The sequence below is a fragment of the Rutidosis leptorrhynchoides genome, chromosome 1, assembly GCF_046630445.1.
Source record: "Rutidosis leptorrhynchoides isolate AG116_Rl617_1_P2 chromosome 1, CSIRO_AGI_Rlap_v1, whole genome shotgun sequence".
NCBI lineage: Eukaryota > Viridiplantae > Streptophyta > Magnoliopsida > Asterales > Asteraceae > Rutidosis > Rutidosis leptorrhynchoides.
The window spans coordinates 449,565,606-449,585,999 of record NC_092333.1 but is presented as its reverse complement, the minus strand read 5'-3'; positions in this window follow the sequence as shown (position 1 = coordinate 449,585,999).

Genomic DNA, 20,394 nt, shown 5'->3' with positions numbered 1-20,394 from the left:
TTTGAAACACCTCTTTAATCAACGAGATTTGAATTATCTTCAACGTAGGTGGATGGATGTGGTAAAAGACTATGATTGTGAAATACTTTATCATCCGGGCAAGGCGAATGTGGTCGCGGATGCGTTAAGTCGAAAGAGTCATCACCCGGCATTACGATTGGGATTGTTACGTATGATTATTACTAACGATTTTCTTGAAAAACTCGGCGTGATTCAAATAGAGGCTTACGTTCACAACAAGCATGCAGAGCGAATTGTGGGACAATCGGAGTTCATTACTATGGGCTCGCGGGGTTTGTTGTCTTTTCAAGGAAGAGTGTGGGTGGCTAAGATGGGAGATTATCGACAAGTGCTACTTGATGAAGCACATAAGTCAAATTATTCCATTCATCCGGGCGCGACGAAAATGTATCTCGATTTAAGGAAAGATTATTGGTGGCCGGGCATGAAACGTGATGTTGTGAAGTATGTTGAGCAATGCATCACGTGTTTGCAAGTTAAGGCCGAGTACCAAAAGCCGTATGGTAAGTTACAACCGTTAGAAATCCCGAAATGGAAATGGGAGCACATTACCATGGATTTCATCACAAAGTTACCTAAAACGGCGAGAACTCAATTTGATTCGATTTGGGTTATAGTAGATCGATTGACGAAAAGCGCTTTGTTTCTTCCCATTAAGGAAGCGATATCGTCGGAGACCTTGGCTAAGTTGTTTATCAAGGAAGTCATCTCTCGACACGGTGTTCCTATATCTATTATTTCGGATCGAGATACTCGTTTTACATCTCGGTTTTGGGAAAAGTTTCATGAAGATATGGCTACGCAATTGAAGTTGAGCACAGCGTATCATCCTCAAACGGACGGTCAAACCGAACGTACGAATCAAACTTTAGAGGATATGTTACGGGCATGTATTATTGATTTCGGTGGTAGTTGGGATGAGCATTTGCCTTTGGTGGAATTCTCGTACAATAATAGTTATCATACTAGTATTGGGATGCCGCCTTATGAGATGCTTTATGGGCGTAGGTGTCGAACCCCGATTTGTTGGGGTGAAGTGGGACAAAAGGAAATCGGGAGTACCGATTTGGTCTTAGAGATGAATAGCAAGATTGATGTGATTCGAGAGCATTTGAAAAAGGCTCAAGATAGGCAAAAATCTTATGCCGATAAACGTAGACGAACGATCGAATTTCAAGAAGGTGACATGGTGATGCTCAAAGTTTCGCCATGGAAGGGTATTATTCGGTTTCAAAAACGAGGAAAGTTAGCTCCTCGGTTTATTGGGCCGTTAAAGGTTTTAGCTCGTGTTGGTGAAGTCACGTATCGTTTGGAATTACCTGAAGAGCTTGCGGGGATCCATAATACATTTCATGTTTCTCATCTCCGTAAGTGTCTTGCGGATGATTCATCTTGGGTGCCGTTAGACGAGATTGAGCTAAATAATAAGTTAGAGTATATCGAGGAACCGATTGCTATACTTGATGAGAAGGTCAAAAGATTGAGACATAAAGAGGTAAGGACTTTTAAAGTTCAATGGCGTCGTAGTAAGGGTTCCTAGTTTACTTGGGAGCCCGAAGAGTTTGTGTTGGTTTATCTTCCTTTTTGTCATACGGCTTGGATCGCGAGGACAAGCTCCGATTCAAGTGGGGGAGAGTTGTAACACCCCGTTTTCCCGTACGTATCGAAAGGTACCTACTTAATCATTTGTACGTCTATAACTCGTTAGCTTATGCGTAAATGTACGAATATATGTGTATATATATATATATATGTATACTTGATAATGTGTGCATATATATATATATAAGTTTAAACATGGGTTTTGTTAGCATTAAGTCTTGTGAGACTATTGTGGAAGGCTAGGTGAATATAGAAAGCGGGTTTGGATTGTACAAATTAAATAACATCGAAAATTGTTTAAGGTGGTCAAACTGTTCAGATGCAGCCTTAAGCCACGCCTTGGCAAATGGGTCCGCGCCGCGGCATATCAAGCGAACCAGGATCAGGAAGTGGGTTAAGGAGGGCCTATTTTCCCTTTATGTGTCGCGCCGCGATGACTAAGGCCGCGCCACGACAGTTCTGCTGAACTGGTGTCGGACTTAGCTCAATTTAAGGGATTTTAAGGGGCAAAATGGTAAATTGACATGTGGATCTGATGGGAGCATTAAATCTCCACCACATATCCATTTAATTCATTTCTTTTTCTCTTTTCTCTCCATTTTCTCTCCCAAAACTTAAAACCCATTTGGTTTAAAAGTGAGATTTGAGAGTGAAGGATTGAGGGTTGATCTTTGGAGCATGAATTAAAGTTGTTCCTTGTGTCTCTAGCTACGCGTTGATAGTCTCGGTAAGTTCTAACCTTATGATTTAAGTTTTAATTGGTTAATGGCTAGGGTTTTGGTTACTAGAGATTTGTAATACCCAATTGGTGGTAAAATGGGTGAGTTTGGGTTATGTTGTTGTAATGAAACCCTAATAGCCACAATCTAGGGTTTTGGCCTTGTGATTTGAGGTTGTAAGTGTCAATTGGTGTTGTTAGTCACTAATACACTTTAAGATTTATGAAAGAAGTGTTAATGGGTAGGTTTGACTTGATTGTGAGTTTAAGTAAAATAAAATGGGTCAAAATGTACTATTTGACCTAATTAGATGAAATGGGTATGGATTACCCTAAGTTTTGTGTTAATTGAAGTAATAGACTTTAATTCACTAGTCTTAATGATTGAAGTCGAGTCTTGGCCATTTATGGGCGGTTGTGAGTAGTTGAGTCATTTAATGAAAATTGGGTCATTAAATGCTCAAGTGGGAGTATTGTGGCTAATCCCACTAGTTGTGAAATTGAATGTGCACTTAATGATTTAGGTACATTGCGTTGAAGCTTGGAAGTACTAAATCATCATCCTTGTGACAAGGTGAGTGGAATAATTATCCGTTCATGTATATGGCGTGTTTATTTGTGAAGGTTATGGTAAGAACCACGTGCCGGTAGTGCCATAACATGTGTGGGATAGAGTGTGAACCACGAGTCAGTAGCACTATAAACTAAGATGTGAACCACGAGCCGGTAGCATCGAGTGTGAACCACGTGCCGGTAGCACTATAAAATGAGGCGTGAACCACGTGCCGGTAGCGTCAAAGTGTGAACCATGTGCCGGTAGCACTATAAAAGAGTGAGACTCAAATGCGTATGGTGTGAACCACGTGCCGGTAGTACCATAGCATTATGGTTAACCATATTGTGTTGTTATCGTTTAGCATTATATATATATATGGTGTTGAGTATATGCTAATGAGATTTGGTGTCAATATATGACTTGTTGGTATTTCGGGTATGATTGACTTGCTATGTGAGTTACATGTTCGTGCGAGGTATTTGGTATTTGTGATTGCAAATAGATGGGTTATATATATGTATGTATAACTATTGCATTCACTAAGCATTGCTTACCCTCTCGTTGTTTACCATTTTTATAGGTTCCAGCTTGGACAAGGGTAAGGGCATACGGTTGGATTAGTTGTCTCCCGTTTGTGTTGACAGGGGGTGCTTTTTGGATAGCTTTTGAAGTGGCCTAACGTTTTGGGTAGTTTAGCCCCAAACCATGCTCGAATGTCGTTTGGATTATAAACTATCATTGTAGTAGGTCAAACTTATATTAAACTTAATTACTGGCCTTTGTGCCTTTGGTAAACATTTAAACTATTGTACGTTTAAATGGAACTTGTGGAATGGTTTACATATTTAATTGGCGCGTAAATGTGTATTGTATAAAAAAAAATTTATCGTAAGGAATACGGGTTGGGTTGTTTCAAGTGGGTAAATTAATATTCATGGACTAATTATAACAGGGGTAGATTACATACAAGGATAATTGGTCTAATTGTTAACAAATTATTAAAACCTTGAATTACACAGTCGATAACCTGGTGTAATTATTAACAAAGTATTAAAACCTTGTTACAGTTCGAATCCCTAATTAGTTGGAATATTTGACTTCGAGAATAAGGTTAATTTGACGAGCATTTTATAATTATGACCGATGGACTATTATGGACAAAAACCAGATAGGTATCAAATAATCCAGGACAAAGGACAATTAACCCGGGTAACAATTAATCAAAACGTCAAACATCATGATTACGGAAGTTTAAATAAGCATAATACTTTTATTTCATATTTCATCGTACCTTTATTTACTGTCATTTCAATTACTACAATTTACTTTATCGCAATTTAAATTCTGTCATTTATATTATCGTCATTTATCTTTACGCTTTATTTAAAATTGACAAACCGGTCATTAAACGGTAAAAACCCCCCTTTTATATATTATTATTACTATGTATAATTATATATATTTTATATAAGTATAGTTGTTAAAAATATAGCGTTAAACTTAGCTAGCTCCCTGTGGAACGAACTGGACTTACTAAAAACTACACTACTCTACGATTAGGTACACTGCCTATAGTGTTGTAGTAAGGTTTAGGTATATCCCATCTATATAAATAAATAAAAATTGTATCATATTTCACCGTATTTCGTAGTAAACAATAATAGTATATTTCGTACCCCTCCGCTGACACATCAGCTTGACAGCCCCATTTCAAGCTAGTCGTGCTAGCAATTTATAATCGAAATGTATTAGTACTTCGTATTTATTTGAAGATACACCTGTTCAGTGTATATATTGTGTTTGGCAAGGGTAGGAAAATGGTTAAGTGGTTACCAGTGGCTCATAGATAATGGAATAATATTTTATGTTTTCTAACATTTTAAATCTTGTGGTCTAAAGTTTATTCTTTTATTTAAACCTATAATTCACTCAACATTTTTGTTGACAGTTTACTCGCATGTTTTCACAGGTACTTGATTTGTTTGGTGCTTCCGCTGTGTTAGAAGTGTCTGCATGCATTTGGGCAGATTTTGTTAAACAACTTATGAAACATTAAACTTGCATTCTCTTTTTGGATATTTAAACTTGTGGGTATTTGGTTGGCTATGTTTTATGTCAACTTTGGATATTTAATATGTTGGGTTTGTTTAAACTACATATTTTGGTAAATTTCCTTTTGGGAAACTTTTTGGAATAAAAGAATGCAATGTTGTTTATTAAATTCATTTAAAGTTCGATCAAGCTGTGGGACCAAGTGACGGAGCCGTTAAGTATATTGACGGGGCCATCACAGTTGGTATCAGAGCTCTAGTTGTAGGGAATTACGCTGCATTAATGTGGTTAACCCTTGGTCTTTAGGGTGCATTAGAGTCTAGTCTACAGCCCGACCTTTCTTGATATAGCATTATTATGCATTTCATTTCGTATGAGAAATAACATAAGTATTTATTTCTATTTTGTATGTGGTTTGTGGTTTTACTGTTTGCAGATGTCGGCTTCCAGCAACAATTCCATTCCTACTCCTGTTTCCCCGTCTGTCGCTCGTCGTGCACGATAGCCTCGCCTGAGAGATCCTGTTAACTACTACATGGCTACCATCATTCATATGACTACGTCATATACGAATGAGACTCGAATTGATGCTCTTAGCGACTGTATGCATGTGTTATCGCATACGGAGGTGATGGATGAGATTAGCGCTGATATGGATACGTTCGGTAGCTTCAAGCATTGGATCGAGTTCTAGACTAGGAAGCATAACTGAGAGGTGGACGCTAAGTTCGAGGCCCTTGAGAGCTTGATTCGTGGTCTGAAGACGGAGTTGGAGGAGGTGAAAGGAAAGTTGAGGAAGTATGAGACTCCTGACGAGCCTCATACCGGCCCAGCTTATCACACCAGCTCCAAGCAGATGTGATGTGATGATTCATGAGTGATTATTTTATTTCATAGACTATTTGTCCTTTTATACATTCATTTTTGGGTGATGTACGACGTTTTTGCCGAGGATTTTGTTATGGGATATTTTCATTTATGTATGGATGGTTATTTCTTTTATTAAGGGCATTTAATGGTAAAGTGCTTACTGCTAAGACTGTGTATCATAAATGTAACATTAATCTGGCTGGTAGAGATTTTGAGGTAGATTTAATACCGATTGACTTAGGAAGTTTTGACGTTGTTATTGGTATGGATTGGTTGTCTGCAAATCGTGCTGAGATCGTGTGTTGTGAGAAAGCTGTTCGTATTACTAGTGTGGTTGGAGAGCCGCTGATGGTTTTTGGGGATAAGAAATGCAGGCAGTTAAACCTTATTAGCTGTTTGAAAGTTCATAAACATCTTCACAAAGGCTGTCATGCTATTCTAGCCCATGTTGTTGATTCTGATAAAGAAGAGAAGAGCATTGGCGATGTTCATATTGTTAGAGATTTTCTCGAGGTATTTCCCGAAGATTTACCTGGCCTTCCGCCGCAACGCGCGGTAGAATTTCAAATCGATCTTGTTCCCGGTGCTGCTCCTGTAGCACGTGCTCCTTATCGACTTGCGCCTTCCGAACTTCAAGAATTGTCGAGTCAACTCCGTGAGTTGTTAGAAAAAGGTTTTATTCGTCCCAGTTCATCCCCTTGGGGAGCTCCTGTTCTATTTGTTAAGAAGAAAGATGGTTCGTTTCGTTTTGTGTATTGATTATCGTGAATTGAACAAGCTTACAGTTAAAAACCGTTATCCTCTTCCTAGAATTGATGATCTGTTCGACCAGCTTCAGGGTTCGTCTATTTATTCTAAGATCGATCTTTGTTCCGGTTATCATCAACTGCGTGTTAAAGAATCTTATATTCCAAAAATCATATTTTGCACCCGTTATGGTCACTACGAATTCCTTGTTATGCCGTTCGGATTGACGAATGCACCTGCTATGTTCATGAACCTCATGAACCGTGTGTGTAGACACTATCTGGACAAATTCGTCATTGTTTTCATCGACGACATCCTTATTTATTCCAAGAGTGATGAAGAGCACGAAGAACATTTGAAGTTGGTGCTCGATTTGTTGAGGAAAGAAGAGTTGTACGCTAAGTTCTCTAAGTGTGCTTTCTGGTTAAGATAAGCTCAATTTCTTGGACATGTTGTTAGTAAACAGGGAACACAGGTTGATCCTGCCAAGATTGAGGCAATTGAGAAGTGTAAAATTTCGAAGACTCCTACTCAGATCCGTCAGTTTCTAGAGTTGGCAGGTTACTATAGAAGGTTCATTCAAGATTTCTCTCGTATAGCGAAACCTCTGACTGCTTTAACGCACAAGGGGAAGAAGTATGAGTGGAAGGATGAACAAGAGACTGCTTTTCAAACTCTAAAGAAGAAGTTGACTAGCTCTCCGATATTGTCACTGCCTGAGGGTAATGACGATTTTGTCGTCTATTGTGATGCCTCACGTCAGGGCTTTGGTTGTGTTTTGATGCAGCGAAAGAAAGTTATTGCGTACGCGTCACGTCAGTTGAAGATTCACGAACAGAATTGTACAACCCATGATTTAGAGTTGGGAGCTGTTATGTTTGCACTTAAGATTTGGAGACATTATCTTTATGGGGTCAAAAGTACAGTGTACACTGACCACAAACGTCTTCAACATATTCTTGATCAAAAACAGCTAAATATGAGACAGCGTAGGTGGGTTGAGATGTTGAACGATTATGATTGTGAACTTTTGTGACGACCCGGAAATTTTTGACCAAATTTAAACTTAATCTTAATATGATTTCGACAAGATAAGCAAAGTCTGTTATATTGATTCTCAAAATTTTTGAACTAATGTTATATATTCAGTTAACCTTTGACTATTGACCGACGATTCACGAACATCTATTTGTAAATATATATATATATATATATATACACACAATAAGTTGGAATATTAATTATTAAAATTAATTATAAATAACTTGCAGTGTTTATTTAAAGACTGATTTATGTATATTAAATAAAGATATATACATATATATAATTTCAAGTTATTTAGTAAACGATAGTAACATTCGTTTATTGATTCGATTGATATTTAGATAAGTTAACTAAAACGTTTAAGATGAACAAGTAAAACACTAAATTGCTACAGTATTTTCGAATTGCTACAGTACCCGAAAAGCTACAGTGTTTTCGAAAGCCACTATTTGCCACAGTAAAAAGATATAATATGATATAATATTTTACAAATGTAATAAGATATAATATTAACTTAGATATAAAACGTTTTGATTTAAAATAATATTATTATATATTATGACGTTAATTTATAGACCCAAATGACCAAAACACTCGAACGTACAAGATACACTTCGGGTAATATAGTTATTGGTAATGTAAGTCTATATTTTGACAAAGGTATACGTCGCGAAACGTAAAGTACAATTTATTAAAACATACGAAGTAACGTTCGAAAATTCGGAATCGGGACATAAGTCAAGTGACAACGTACAAGTAATCGAAACTAAAATTACAAGTCACCTATACATGAGAATATAATATAATATATATATAATTAATATAAATTATATATATTATATATATATATTATAAAATTATGTCGACGAACAAACAAACAAAACAAGGTGAGCTGGAAAAAGAAGGTCATGCGATCGCTTGGCCAATGGCCTTCAAACCCATGCGATCGCATGGGATGGCTGGCCAGGAGATGTCTATAAAGCTCGTCGATTTCTGGCTTCTTACACACACTCATATCTATCTCTGTATTATTATTATTATTATTTATATTATTATTATTATTATTATTATTATTATTATTATTATTATTATTATTATTATTATTATTATTATTATTAATCATTATTATTATTATTAGGAGTATTAGTATTATTATTAGTATCATACATAAAATGCTACGACGAGGTTATGAGCAAGATATTTCAAAACGAGTCTTTCGAGCGGGATAGAGCTAAGAAAACTATGAGTTATAGCTATGGAGGTTATGGGTAATGTTCGTGGGTATTGTTCGCAAGTCAAATCTAGTTTTTATCATCTCCGTTGCGTCTATGTACTTTTCTGCAATATTGAATCACAATATTGATACGTTGAGATCTACGGTTATTTTGCATTCCGAGTTTCGGTCACATTTCGGTGAATGACCTTATGTGCTGCTAAGGTGAGTTTCATTTGCTCTCTTTTTAATTGCTTTTGCAATCTATATTTTTGGGCTGAGAATACATGCACTTTATTTTAAACGCAATGGATACAAGTACATACTAAATTCTACACCGAGTTTGAAACGAAAACTCCTTAGCTTTGGTAACTAGTAACTGCCGGTTATAAGAACTGGTGGGCGCGAGTAGTTATATATAGATCCATATGGCTTGCCATCCCCGCCTATTCCAGGTATAGAAACCTTAGCCTGAACTATAAAACAGACGTATGCTGTTTGAGGTTAATACACGTTGGATTGCGTGTATTGTACATGTTGGTTACATGTATGTTCAAACATGGGTACTTATAATAACGTTAAAGTTTAGTTATGAGAGTGCTCAATTTTGTAGAATCTTTTGATAAACGTTTCGGATGAAACAACTGAAATCTTGTGATCCACCTTTATATACAGATTATGAGCAACATTAAAACTATGAACTCACCAACCTTTGTGTTGACACTTTAAGCATGTTTATTCTCAGGTTCCTAGAAGTCTTCTGCTGTTTGCTTATACGTTATACAAGCTATGTGCATGGAGTCATACATGCTTTATTCGGGAAAACTTTGCATTCACAAAATCATCACCATGTACCTTATTTTGACTGCATTGTCAACGGATGTAGTATTGTAAACTATTATTTACGGTGATTGTTTATATGTGGAAATCATCAGATGTCAAAAACCTTGGAATTAGATATTCATTTATGGTGTGCCTTTTCAAAAGAATGCAATGTTTACAAAACGTATCATGTAGAGGTCAGTACCTCACTGTGAAATCGATGAATGATGTATTCGTCCAAATGGATTTGGACGGGTCATCACAGCTTTTATATCATCTGGGGAAGGCCAATGTTGTGGCCGATACGTTAAGTCGTAAAGAGAGAATTGAACCTCGCAGGTTTAGAGCTTTGAATATGACAATTCGAACTAACCTCACTAGGCAGATTCTTGCTGCTCAACAAGAAGACTTGAAGGAGGAGAATTTTGTGAACGAGAAAGTTAGAGGCATGGCTAAGAAGTTTGAGGTACGAGCAGATGATACTAGATACTTTGCGGGACGTCTTTGGTTCCGAAATTTTGTCATCTACGACAACTTGTTTTAGATGAGGCTCATAAGTCTAGGTACTCTATTCATCCTGGTTCAGGAAAGATGTACCATGATCTTAAGGAGCTGTATTGGTGGCCTAATTTGAAAACTGATGTGGCTACGTATGTGGCTAAGTGTATGACCTGTGCTAAGGTTAAACCTGAACATCAGAAACCGTCTGGACTTTTGGTGCAACCTGAGATTCCCGAGTGGAAGTGGGAAGGTATTACGATAGATTTTATTACAAAGTTACCGAGAGTTGTGGGTGGTTATGATACCATTTGGGTGATTGTCGATCGACTCACAAAGTCAGCTCATTTCTTGCCGATTAAGGAAACGGATTCAATGGAGAAGCTTACTCGTTTGTACTTGAAGGAAATTGTTTCAAGACATGGTGTTCCTGTATCTATTATTTCCGATCGAGACAGTATGACGCCCTAAAATGCAGACCTTTTTTTTAGCTGAGCACGAAATGCACTAATCTGCACAGATGTGCAAATTCTTGTACACTTGTGCAAATAAGGGTAAACTGAAATCAGAAACCCCTTTCTTTTTTAGCTGAGCACGAAATGCACTTTTCTGCACAAATGTGCAAATTCTTTCACACTTGTGCAAATAAGGGTGAACTGAAATCAGAAACCCTTTAAAATTACTTTGCAACATCAAACAACTTCATACCTTATCATTTTCAAACATAACACATTAAAAACTTTTATCTACATAAACCAACACTTTTGAACATCATATCAAACATTAAATTCACTTGGTCGCGCACGACCCGTTCCACAATCAAACATATAGTTTTGACCCATTTCGACTTATATATCAAACCTGACCCATTTTGACTCTTTCCGTTATCTATCATACTTCATTTGAACATACTTAAACCTTTCATTAACCTTATTACAAAATCTTTGACTACTTGTTTACTCCAAAACGTTTAACGGACTTCAACTCAAGATGTTAATACATGCATTTATCCAAAAACATAATTTAATAGAAACTTACTTGAGCTAGCCCCTTTTCTTCAATTTTCTCACGTTCTCTTTACCTTTCTAACACTTGTTACATATGATTTCAAGAACTTGCTATTTATGTATTCCTTCCTTTAATCACTGCTTCGTGCAAGTCCACTTTACAATCTTGTACTGCTTTCTAAAAACCTACAACATGTCAACAACTAATAGAGGTAAGCTTTAAGTTTAGTGAGCAACATAGAGTGTATAAAACAACTAACGATAAACGTGTCTATTCTTTAAATTATATTAATCTTCATAAACGTCGCGCTTGTGTGGTAGCAATTCTTCTTTATAAGAATGGTGCATTCTTTCTCCGTGACCCATGCTCCATGTCGCATCATTACATAATGTAACTAAGACATTAATATATCACATATCTACAACATATTAATTTTCATAAGGGAAATATTCACAATAATAATAAATCATCATTCGAATAATACTTACCTTTCTTACTCGTCATGGACAAGTGTATCACCACTTACCAAATTTTGGTCCTCATGATCGGCTTATACTAGCGGGGAATCCGTCTTCATTGGTTCATCACAACTCATGTTTCTCACTCTACTCGGACCCTTTTTCCATTAAAATACTTGAAGACTTCTTCAACATTTTAAACTTTTATTAGCAACTTAACATATCAACATTATAATAACATCTCCCATAATCTTCACTATCTTGTCGTTAACAATCATGGCATAAACTAACGAAATTATCTTTACTAAATTATCACCTTATTAATTTACAATAAACATTATAATTTTTTCGTTCAACCATAATATACTCATGAACATAATAAGCTACACATTATAAAAATTGAATATATAATTATATCGTTGTTAGAACATAAATTTACCTATGTACTCACCTTGGCCTCTTTTGCACACTTGGCCGCTTTCCTTCCCGTGATTAGCTCCTAATAACAATGCTAATCACATTAATAAATTACTTAACACATAGATTCGATCATAATGCCATTAGACACCAAAGTGGCTACTAGCTTAATTTTTACCCAATTAAGCTTTTGATCGATTTTGACTCAAGAAAGGAACTTGAACCACTACACTACATGTGGTAACTCATGTCCAAATAACTCCCTAATAACATGGACACTTACAACATGCCCAAAATTCCAAACGATAATACTTTATACAAGCTTTACACAATTCCACCATTTGAACAGTCCTACATTCACAGCAGATTCTGACCCATTTAAGTCTCTGTTCAGCATCTAAAGACTTATTCATTGGAAAGTACACTTAAAGCCCTTTTCGAAAAGTGCTCACACGTCCTAAACGGAGCTACGGTTGATTTTATATGTTTTTTACAAAATCAAGTCTTGTGCATTTTTTTTAGTGACGGGTTTGACATCATTGACTCCATTTTCACCTCAATTCAACACAAAAACATTTCCAACAAAACCAAGCTACTTATATATACTAATAACACTATCATGAATGATTTTTTACACAATTTAATCATCATACATGGCTAATAACATCATGAACATTACTAGTTCTTCTCTTAGGCATTTTAACAAACACTTTGTGTGCATTACTTGATTTTTAACCATTAACCATATTAGAATCATCTTCTTTTCCAAAATACTTGTTCTTTTGCAAGTTCATACATAAACATCCACATTAACACTAATTAATTTCATTTTTAAGCTTAACAATTGTGCATATAACATTAAACATTAACTAAACTTGAAACAACCATCAATTTCATCTAATTTCAACAAGATTCATACCTTACTTTTATAGGGTTTATGAACCCTTAATTTAAGCTTGGATTTAGGAAGAAGATGATGAAATACTTTCTTCTAGCATGAACTATAAGCCTCTAATTGTTCAATTTTGCACTTGCAAAAAGAATCAACTTCCAATTTTGCTCTCTTCCTTCCTCTTGCTCGACACACATCACGCACACACACACACTCACTGTATTATTATCTATTTTTTTTTTTTTAAGACTCAATATCACTTCCCTTCCATTTTCTATGGGTTTTATTTTAATTAACTATGGTGTATTGACAACTTAAGTCCCTCTCCACCACTACGTAACTTAGGTAGTCCAAAATTGTTAACTAGCTTTAACTATTACATTACCAAAACTAGTCTCTAGTTAACTTTAATTAACAATCTTACTTATTTATTTTACACTTATCATTAAATCATTCATATAAAACTCAATAAAAGTCACTTATTAATTAATAGAAAATATCTTGAAATTTGGGGTGTTACAACTCTCCCCCCGTTGGATTGTTCATGTCCTCATGAACCGATTTTATCATACCGTTCATAGCTAACTGTCATGTATTACACATAAACAAAGTGAAGCCACTTCACTCCTTTTACACCACTACACTGTTCACTAGTCTCTACCATAACTTTTACTATGCTAATCATGATTTCTCTTCTTTTAAACGGTTTCTCTTAAACCTACATCTCAATCAATAACCATATTTTACAAGCTATTTCTATCCAATGCATTTTCTTATGAAAAATTACACGAAAGGTATCATAAAAATACGTCAAGTTCCTTGGTAATGCCATACTTCTTTCAACTCACGACAATATGACTTTAGTTCAACGACTCTACATAACTTAATTTTCTTCTTATTTGCGGAAGCGTACATTTATCTCACTCTATTTCTTCCCAATTTACTTGCATAAAATTTATTTACACCTGTGTGGTATATCCTCTTTGAATCTGTTTATCAAAACAGAAGCGTTAAAGTGACTTCCCGTCCACTCTTACTCGTTTTCAACTAATTACAACTAACCATATTCAATTACGGAATCACCGTTTTCTTTTAGCTTCATCATATAACTTTCGTGACAATGTAAACATTCTTATTTATTAAGAAAAATCTAGCTAGCTATCTCCACTTTATCTAAACACTAAATGCGTAAGCATAGAATAAGGGCACCTATCATGGCATTTTGGCGTGTTACTCATGCGTTTACTTTAAACATAATATTCATTCTTCTTTGTCATAATCTATTATATTTCTAAGTACATTCTACTTTAAGGCCATACTTCATTTCTATCTCAGTATTCCATTTAGTTAAAAGTCTGCCTATCTACATCGCCTGGTGATCAGTTCTTTCATCTCATAATTACCGTTAATCATGCTAAACTTTCTTAATGCTTGTAACCCACAACACTTGTGGGATAATATTCATCATAATTACAACCCTCGGGTTTTCTTTAATCAAAATATACACATAATCAACATTATATATAATATAAAATTTACTTATCTTGTCGTCACGTTGAGTGTTCCAAGTGTATGGATTCACATCCACTTAGTCATTGCAGGTTCTTGTCTTTGTGCTTTAATGGCCATTATCTGTACTTCTCAATCGTATCATCATTCATATGAATAATTAAATAACTTACAAGAAAACAAACCTTGCTTAATGTGTGCATGACACGAATTTGGTAGTCCTTTATTATATATCCGTCCACATTTAAAGCAAAGCTCTTTTAAACATTGATACTCTGATCAATAGAGTCCGTTCAGTTGCCTTCGTGTCTTTTCATCCATCAATTATGCATTTCATAGTTCATGCGACTTATGATCTTCCCACATTACATATTCTTTGATATAAAACTTAGATTTCATCATTTACATAAATATCATTAAACGACCACATTAACATTTATATCTTTGCAACTTTGACTTTTTCTCAAACATTTAAACTTTAACTCATTTAATATATCTTATTGCCTCGATCATAACATCATTCGACTTAGTTGAAACTCATTAATCACATTAATGTAACTAAATTGTTAATCATCGACACATACGAGTACCTTCATTCTACCCTTGACAACTGATTTTAGCCTTAAGTTCTTAACACTTTTTCAATCATACCCATATAATACTTATATCGAGTTAAATGTCTTGCCAAGTCAATACGATTCGTTTCACGTAAAATCTTTACTTCATACTTATTAATTCACTTAATCTCGTGCTATATATATTTTTTTACACCTTCCCATATGGTTGCTTAGCCATTTGGTAAGTCTTATACCTACTCAGGTGGTTGTTTAGTCACGCACTAAGTCTTACACCCCGTCATATGGTTGCTTAGCGACTCGCTAAGTCTTACACCTCACATACTCGTGATCAAGGTCTCCTCTTGTACGTATACAATTCAGACAACTCATGAACACTCTTTACGTAAACATAGTCATAACCTTTCAACTCGGAGGTTGCTTTCTTTAATCGAATCCGATCAAATCATGTCGTAGATGAATGGTCTAAGCATTTCATTTAGCGTGCTTGATCGTCACCCTCTTGCACGGATGCAATCTGGGAGCATCAAGTCTCCTTCATTCCTTATTTTATAAGTGCTTAGTCCTCTTGGAACTAGCCCCTTGCGACTTTCATCATTCCTTCCTTAATAAGTGCATAGTTCTCTCAGAACTAGCCCCTCTTGTATCATTCATTATTACTTAAGAGCAAGTGCATAGTCCTCTCGGAACTAGTCCCTCTTGTCTCATTCATTATCACTTAAGAGTAAGTGCATAGTCTTCTCGGAACTAGCCCCTTGTCACATTCACCATCACATAAGCATATCCGGATCCGATTCATAACCTTACAAGGGTTGACCGAAGTCTCACCTCTTTCATCATTAATCTTACAAGGGTTTGACCGAAGCCTCACTACTTGCATCATTAATCTTACAAGGGTTTGACCGAAGCCTCACCACTTGCATCATTAACCTTACAAGTTTGACGGAAGTCTCACTTCTTTCATCATTAGTCTTACAAGGGTTTGATCGAAGCCTCACCACTTGCATCATTAATCTTACAAGGGTTTGACCGAAGCCTCACCACTTGCATCATTAACCTTACAAGTTTGACAGAAGTCTCATTTCTTTCATCATTAGTCTTACAAGGGTTTGACCGAAGCATCACCACTTGTATCATTAATCTTACAAGTTTGACGGAAGTCTCACTTCTTTCATCATTAGTCTTACAAGGGCTTGACCGAAGCCTCACCACTTGCATCATTAATCTTACAAGGGTTTGACCGAAGCCTCACCACTTGCATCATTAACCTTACAAGTTTGACGGAAGTCTCATTTCTTTCATCATTAGTCTTACAAGGTTTTGACCGAAGCCTCACCACTTGCATCATTAATCTTACAAGGGTTTGACCGAAGCCTCACCACTTGCATCATTAACATTACAAGTTTGACAGAAGTCTCATTTCTTTCATCATTAGTCTTACAAAGGTTTGACCGAAGCCTCACCACTTGCATCATTATTTTACCTTATGCGCATTCATAATCATATCATAGCAAAATAACTACTCTTTTCCCTTGTGATTATAGGTGGCCTCTTGCACGGGTGCAATCCGTAACACCTATAACCACACTTTTCCTGCCCAAATTCCATACAACTCGCTCTTTAGTAACTTTAAAGTTTTACCTTTCTTCATAAGATACATACTCTTATTAATGTTGACATCATGCATACCACATTTCACTTATTATTTACGTAAGCATTCACTTCATTTTATCATCACATATCATACATAAAGCATAGACTACTCATATAAGCCATTACAATCAGTAATCATGCAAATCATATACATCTAATCATAGATATATTTAGGTTTAAGTCTAGATAATCCTAATGTAGATTACCTAAATCTCTTAAACCACTGCTCTGATACCCACTTATGATGCCCTAAAAAGCAGACTAGAAAATGACAGATTTTTTTTTTAGCTGAGCACGAAATGCACTAATCTGCACAAATGTGCAAATTCTTGCACACTTGTGCAAATAAGGGTAAACTGAAATCAGAAACCCCTTTCTTTTTTAGCTGAGCACGAAATGCACTATTCTGCACAAATGTGCAAATTCTTGCACACTTGTGCAAATAAGGGTGAAATGAAATCAGAAACCTTTTAAAATTACTTTGCAACATCAAACAACTTCATACCTTATCATTTTCAAACATAACACATTAAAATTTTTTATCTACATAAACAACACTTTTGAACATCATATCAAACATTAAATTCACTTGGTCGTGCACGACCCGTTCCACAATCAAACATATAGTTTTGACCCATTTCGACTTATATATCAAACCTGACCCATTTCGACTCTTTCCATTATCTATCATACTTCATTTGAACATACTTAAACCTTTCATTAACCTTATTACAAAATCTTCGACTACTTGTTTACTCTAAAACGTTTAACGGACTTCAACTCAAGACGTTAATACATGTATTTATCCAAAAACACAATTCAATAGAAACTTACTTGAGCTAGCCCCTTTTCTTCAATTTTCTCACGTTCTCTTTACCTTTCTAACACTTGTTATATATCATTTCAAGAACTTGCTATTTATGTATTCCTTCCTTTAATCACTACTTCGTGCAAGTCCACTTTACAATCTTGTACCGCTTTCCAAAAACCTACAACATGTCAATGATAATGCTAAAAACAAACATATATTTCATAGCATTATCCCTCAAGAAATACAAGCTTTTAGTTGCAATTATTCTATTTATAAGTGATATTCGTTTAAATATTAAAAGGTGAAGACAAAAGACAGATTCGACGAATTAAAGACGCAAATGACCAAAACGCTAAAAAGTACAAAGTACAATCCAAGAGGTTCAATTTATTGACGAGAAACGTCTAAAAGTTACAAGAGTACGAGCCGCAAAACGCAAAGTACAAGATATTAAATCGTACGCAAGGACGTTCGAAAATCCGAAACTGGGACATGAACCAACTATCAACGCGCAACTCAATGGAGCTAAAATTACAAGTCAACGATGCACAAGAATATAATATAATATATAATTAATTATATAAAATTATATATATTATATTATATATATTAAATAATCGAGCAACCCACATTTTAATTGAAAATGTGAGCTGGTACAGCTGGCCATGCGATCACATGACCAGGTAGTGTTAATGTCATGCGATCGCATGAGGGCATGTAGCTGGCCAAGTCCTATAAATTGCAACGTTTTCGGCCGATTTATGTACAAAAAAATATATCCATCTATCATCATTCTCTCAATATATATTTATATTTATATTTTAATTTTAATTTTAATTTTAAGTTAATAATAATAAGGTTATAGTGGTGAATGTTTTAAGTTTGCAAGGCGAAATTCTGTCCGTGTAACACTACGCGATTAATACTCATTGTAAGTTATGTTCAACCTTTTTAAATTAATGTCTCGTAGCTAAGTTATTATTATGCTTATTTAAATCGAAGTAATCGTGATGTTGGACTAAACATTAAGACGGGGTAATTGGGCTTTGTACCATAATTGGGGTTTGGACAAAAGAACGACACTTGTGGAAATTAGACTATGGGCTATTAATGGGCTTTATATTAACTAAAAGATATCTCGTTAATTTAATATAAAGGTTACAATTTGACATATCTATAAATAACCACATACGCTTAATCGGGTACGGTCACTAAACGGTAAACCCCCCCCCCCCCCTTTTATAATAATAATAATAATAATATTACTTATATATATATTGATACAAATATAGTTTAAAATAAATATAGCGTTAAACTCAGCTAGCTCCCTGCGGAACGAACCAGACTTACTAAAAATTACACTACTTTACGATTAGGTACACTGCCTATAGTGTTGTAGCAAGGTTTAGGTATTTCCACTCTATAAATAAATAAATAACTTGTGTAAAATTGTATCGTATTAAATAGTATTTTGTAATAAAAATATAACTATTTCGTATACACCTCGCATAACATCAAGTATTTTTGGCGTCGCTGCCGGAGAATCGGTAAAAAACGCTATATTTTTATAAAGTATATTTGTGTAAAAATATATAATTTTTAATTTCGTAAAAATATTTTGTGTTTATAATAAGTGTTAAAAAATAAGAAAAAATATATATATATATTTTTAAGAACTTATCTATAAAAAGTATTTTTATTAAATCTTTATAATATAAATTTAATTTTATATAAATTGTATATATATTATTTTGAGAAAAAAAAAATAAGTAAAAGTATTCGGCCTGGTACTGTAGCAGCCCAACAAACTGGCCTGGTATCCATTCCCATTCGATCGCATGGCCTAGACACCCAGAACTCATGCGATCGTATGAGCGTGTCTGACAGGAAACCTTAAACGCCATAATTACAGAATTAGGGTTTTATTTTTAATTATTATTATTAAACCTAATTAGGTTTAGTTATTTTATTATATAGTTTAGTTTTTAATTAATTTGTAATTTTAAGTTTTAATTAGTTTTATTGATTTATAAATTAATACTTTTATAAAATAATTATATAAAAATAATATTTTTATAAAAATAAGTAATTTTATCATTTTTTGTATCTTTTTATAAATTGAATATTTTTTAGTTTAATTCGTAATTTGTATTTTTTTCGTTCGTAACTAGTTTTAAACTTAGTATTTTGCCATAGTAACTCTAGATTTTTAGACTTTGCCATAAAATCCCTTAAGTGCTTTTTCTTTAGATTACGATTTAGACGCTTTAGAATTTTACGATGTCACTTATCATTTTAGTATTTAATAAACTTTAGTACCTTGTTAAGTAATTGTCGTTTTGGATATAGAATTCCTTTAAGCTTTAATACCTTTAGATGTAAGTTTTAATTCTTAGTTTTTAGGCTTTTAAGTTTCGACGCTTTACTTTCTTATTTTTGTTTTTCGACTTTTATTTTTCGATGCTTATTTTTCGACCTCTTATTTTTCGACGCGTTTTTCTTTTTCATTTCGACGCTCTAGTTTTTAGGACATAGATTTTATCTTCTTTAAATTTTGACGAAAAATTATTTTAAGCGGTTAAATTGATAGACATCCAAAATTTTCTGCTTCGTAGTAATAGTTGGATTTGTTAGTGGCGAGTTGTGGGCCTCCGATTTAAAGGGTCCTGGCTACCTGCTGCATCTATTGGCTATTCGAAACGTGGGCAAAAGCAGAAAAGTCTATTAATTTGATAACTTATATAATTTTTATTTTTATAACTTATAGGATATTTAGTGAATGCACCGAGCAAAACGTTCACCACCTTTCATACGTTCACCACCTGTAACTCGATCAAGACATCTAGCTAATATTGTCGCCGTTGATTTTTCTTTAGAATCGTCATCTAGTCGACCAAGTACTCCAATTCAAATTTCCGATAATTCATT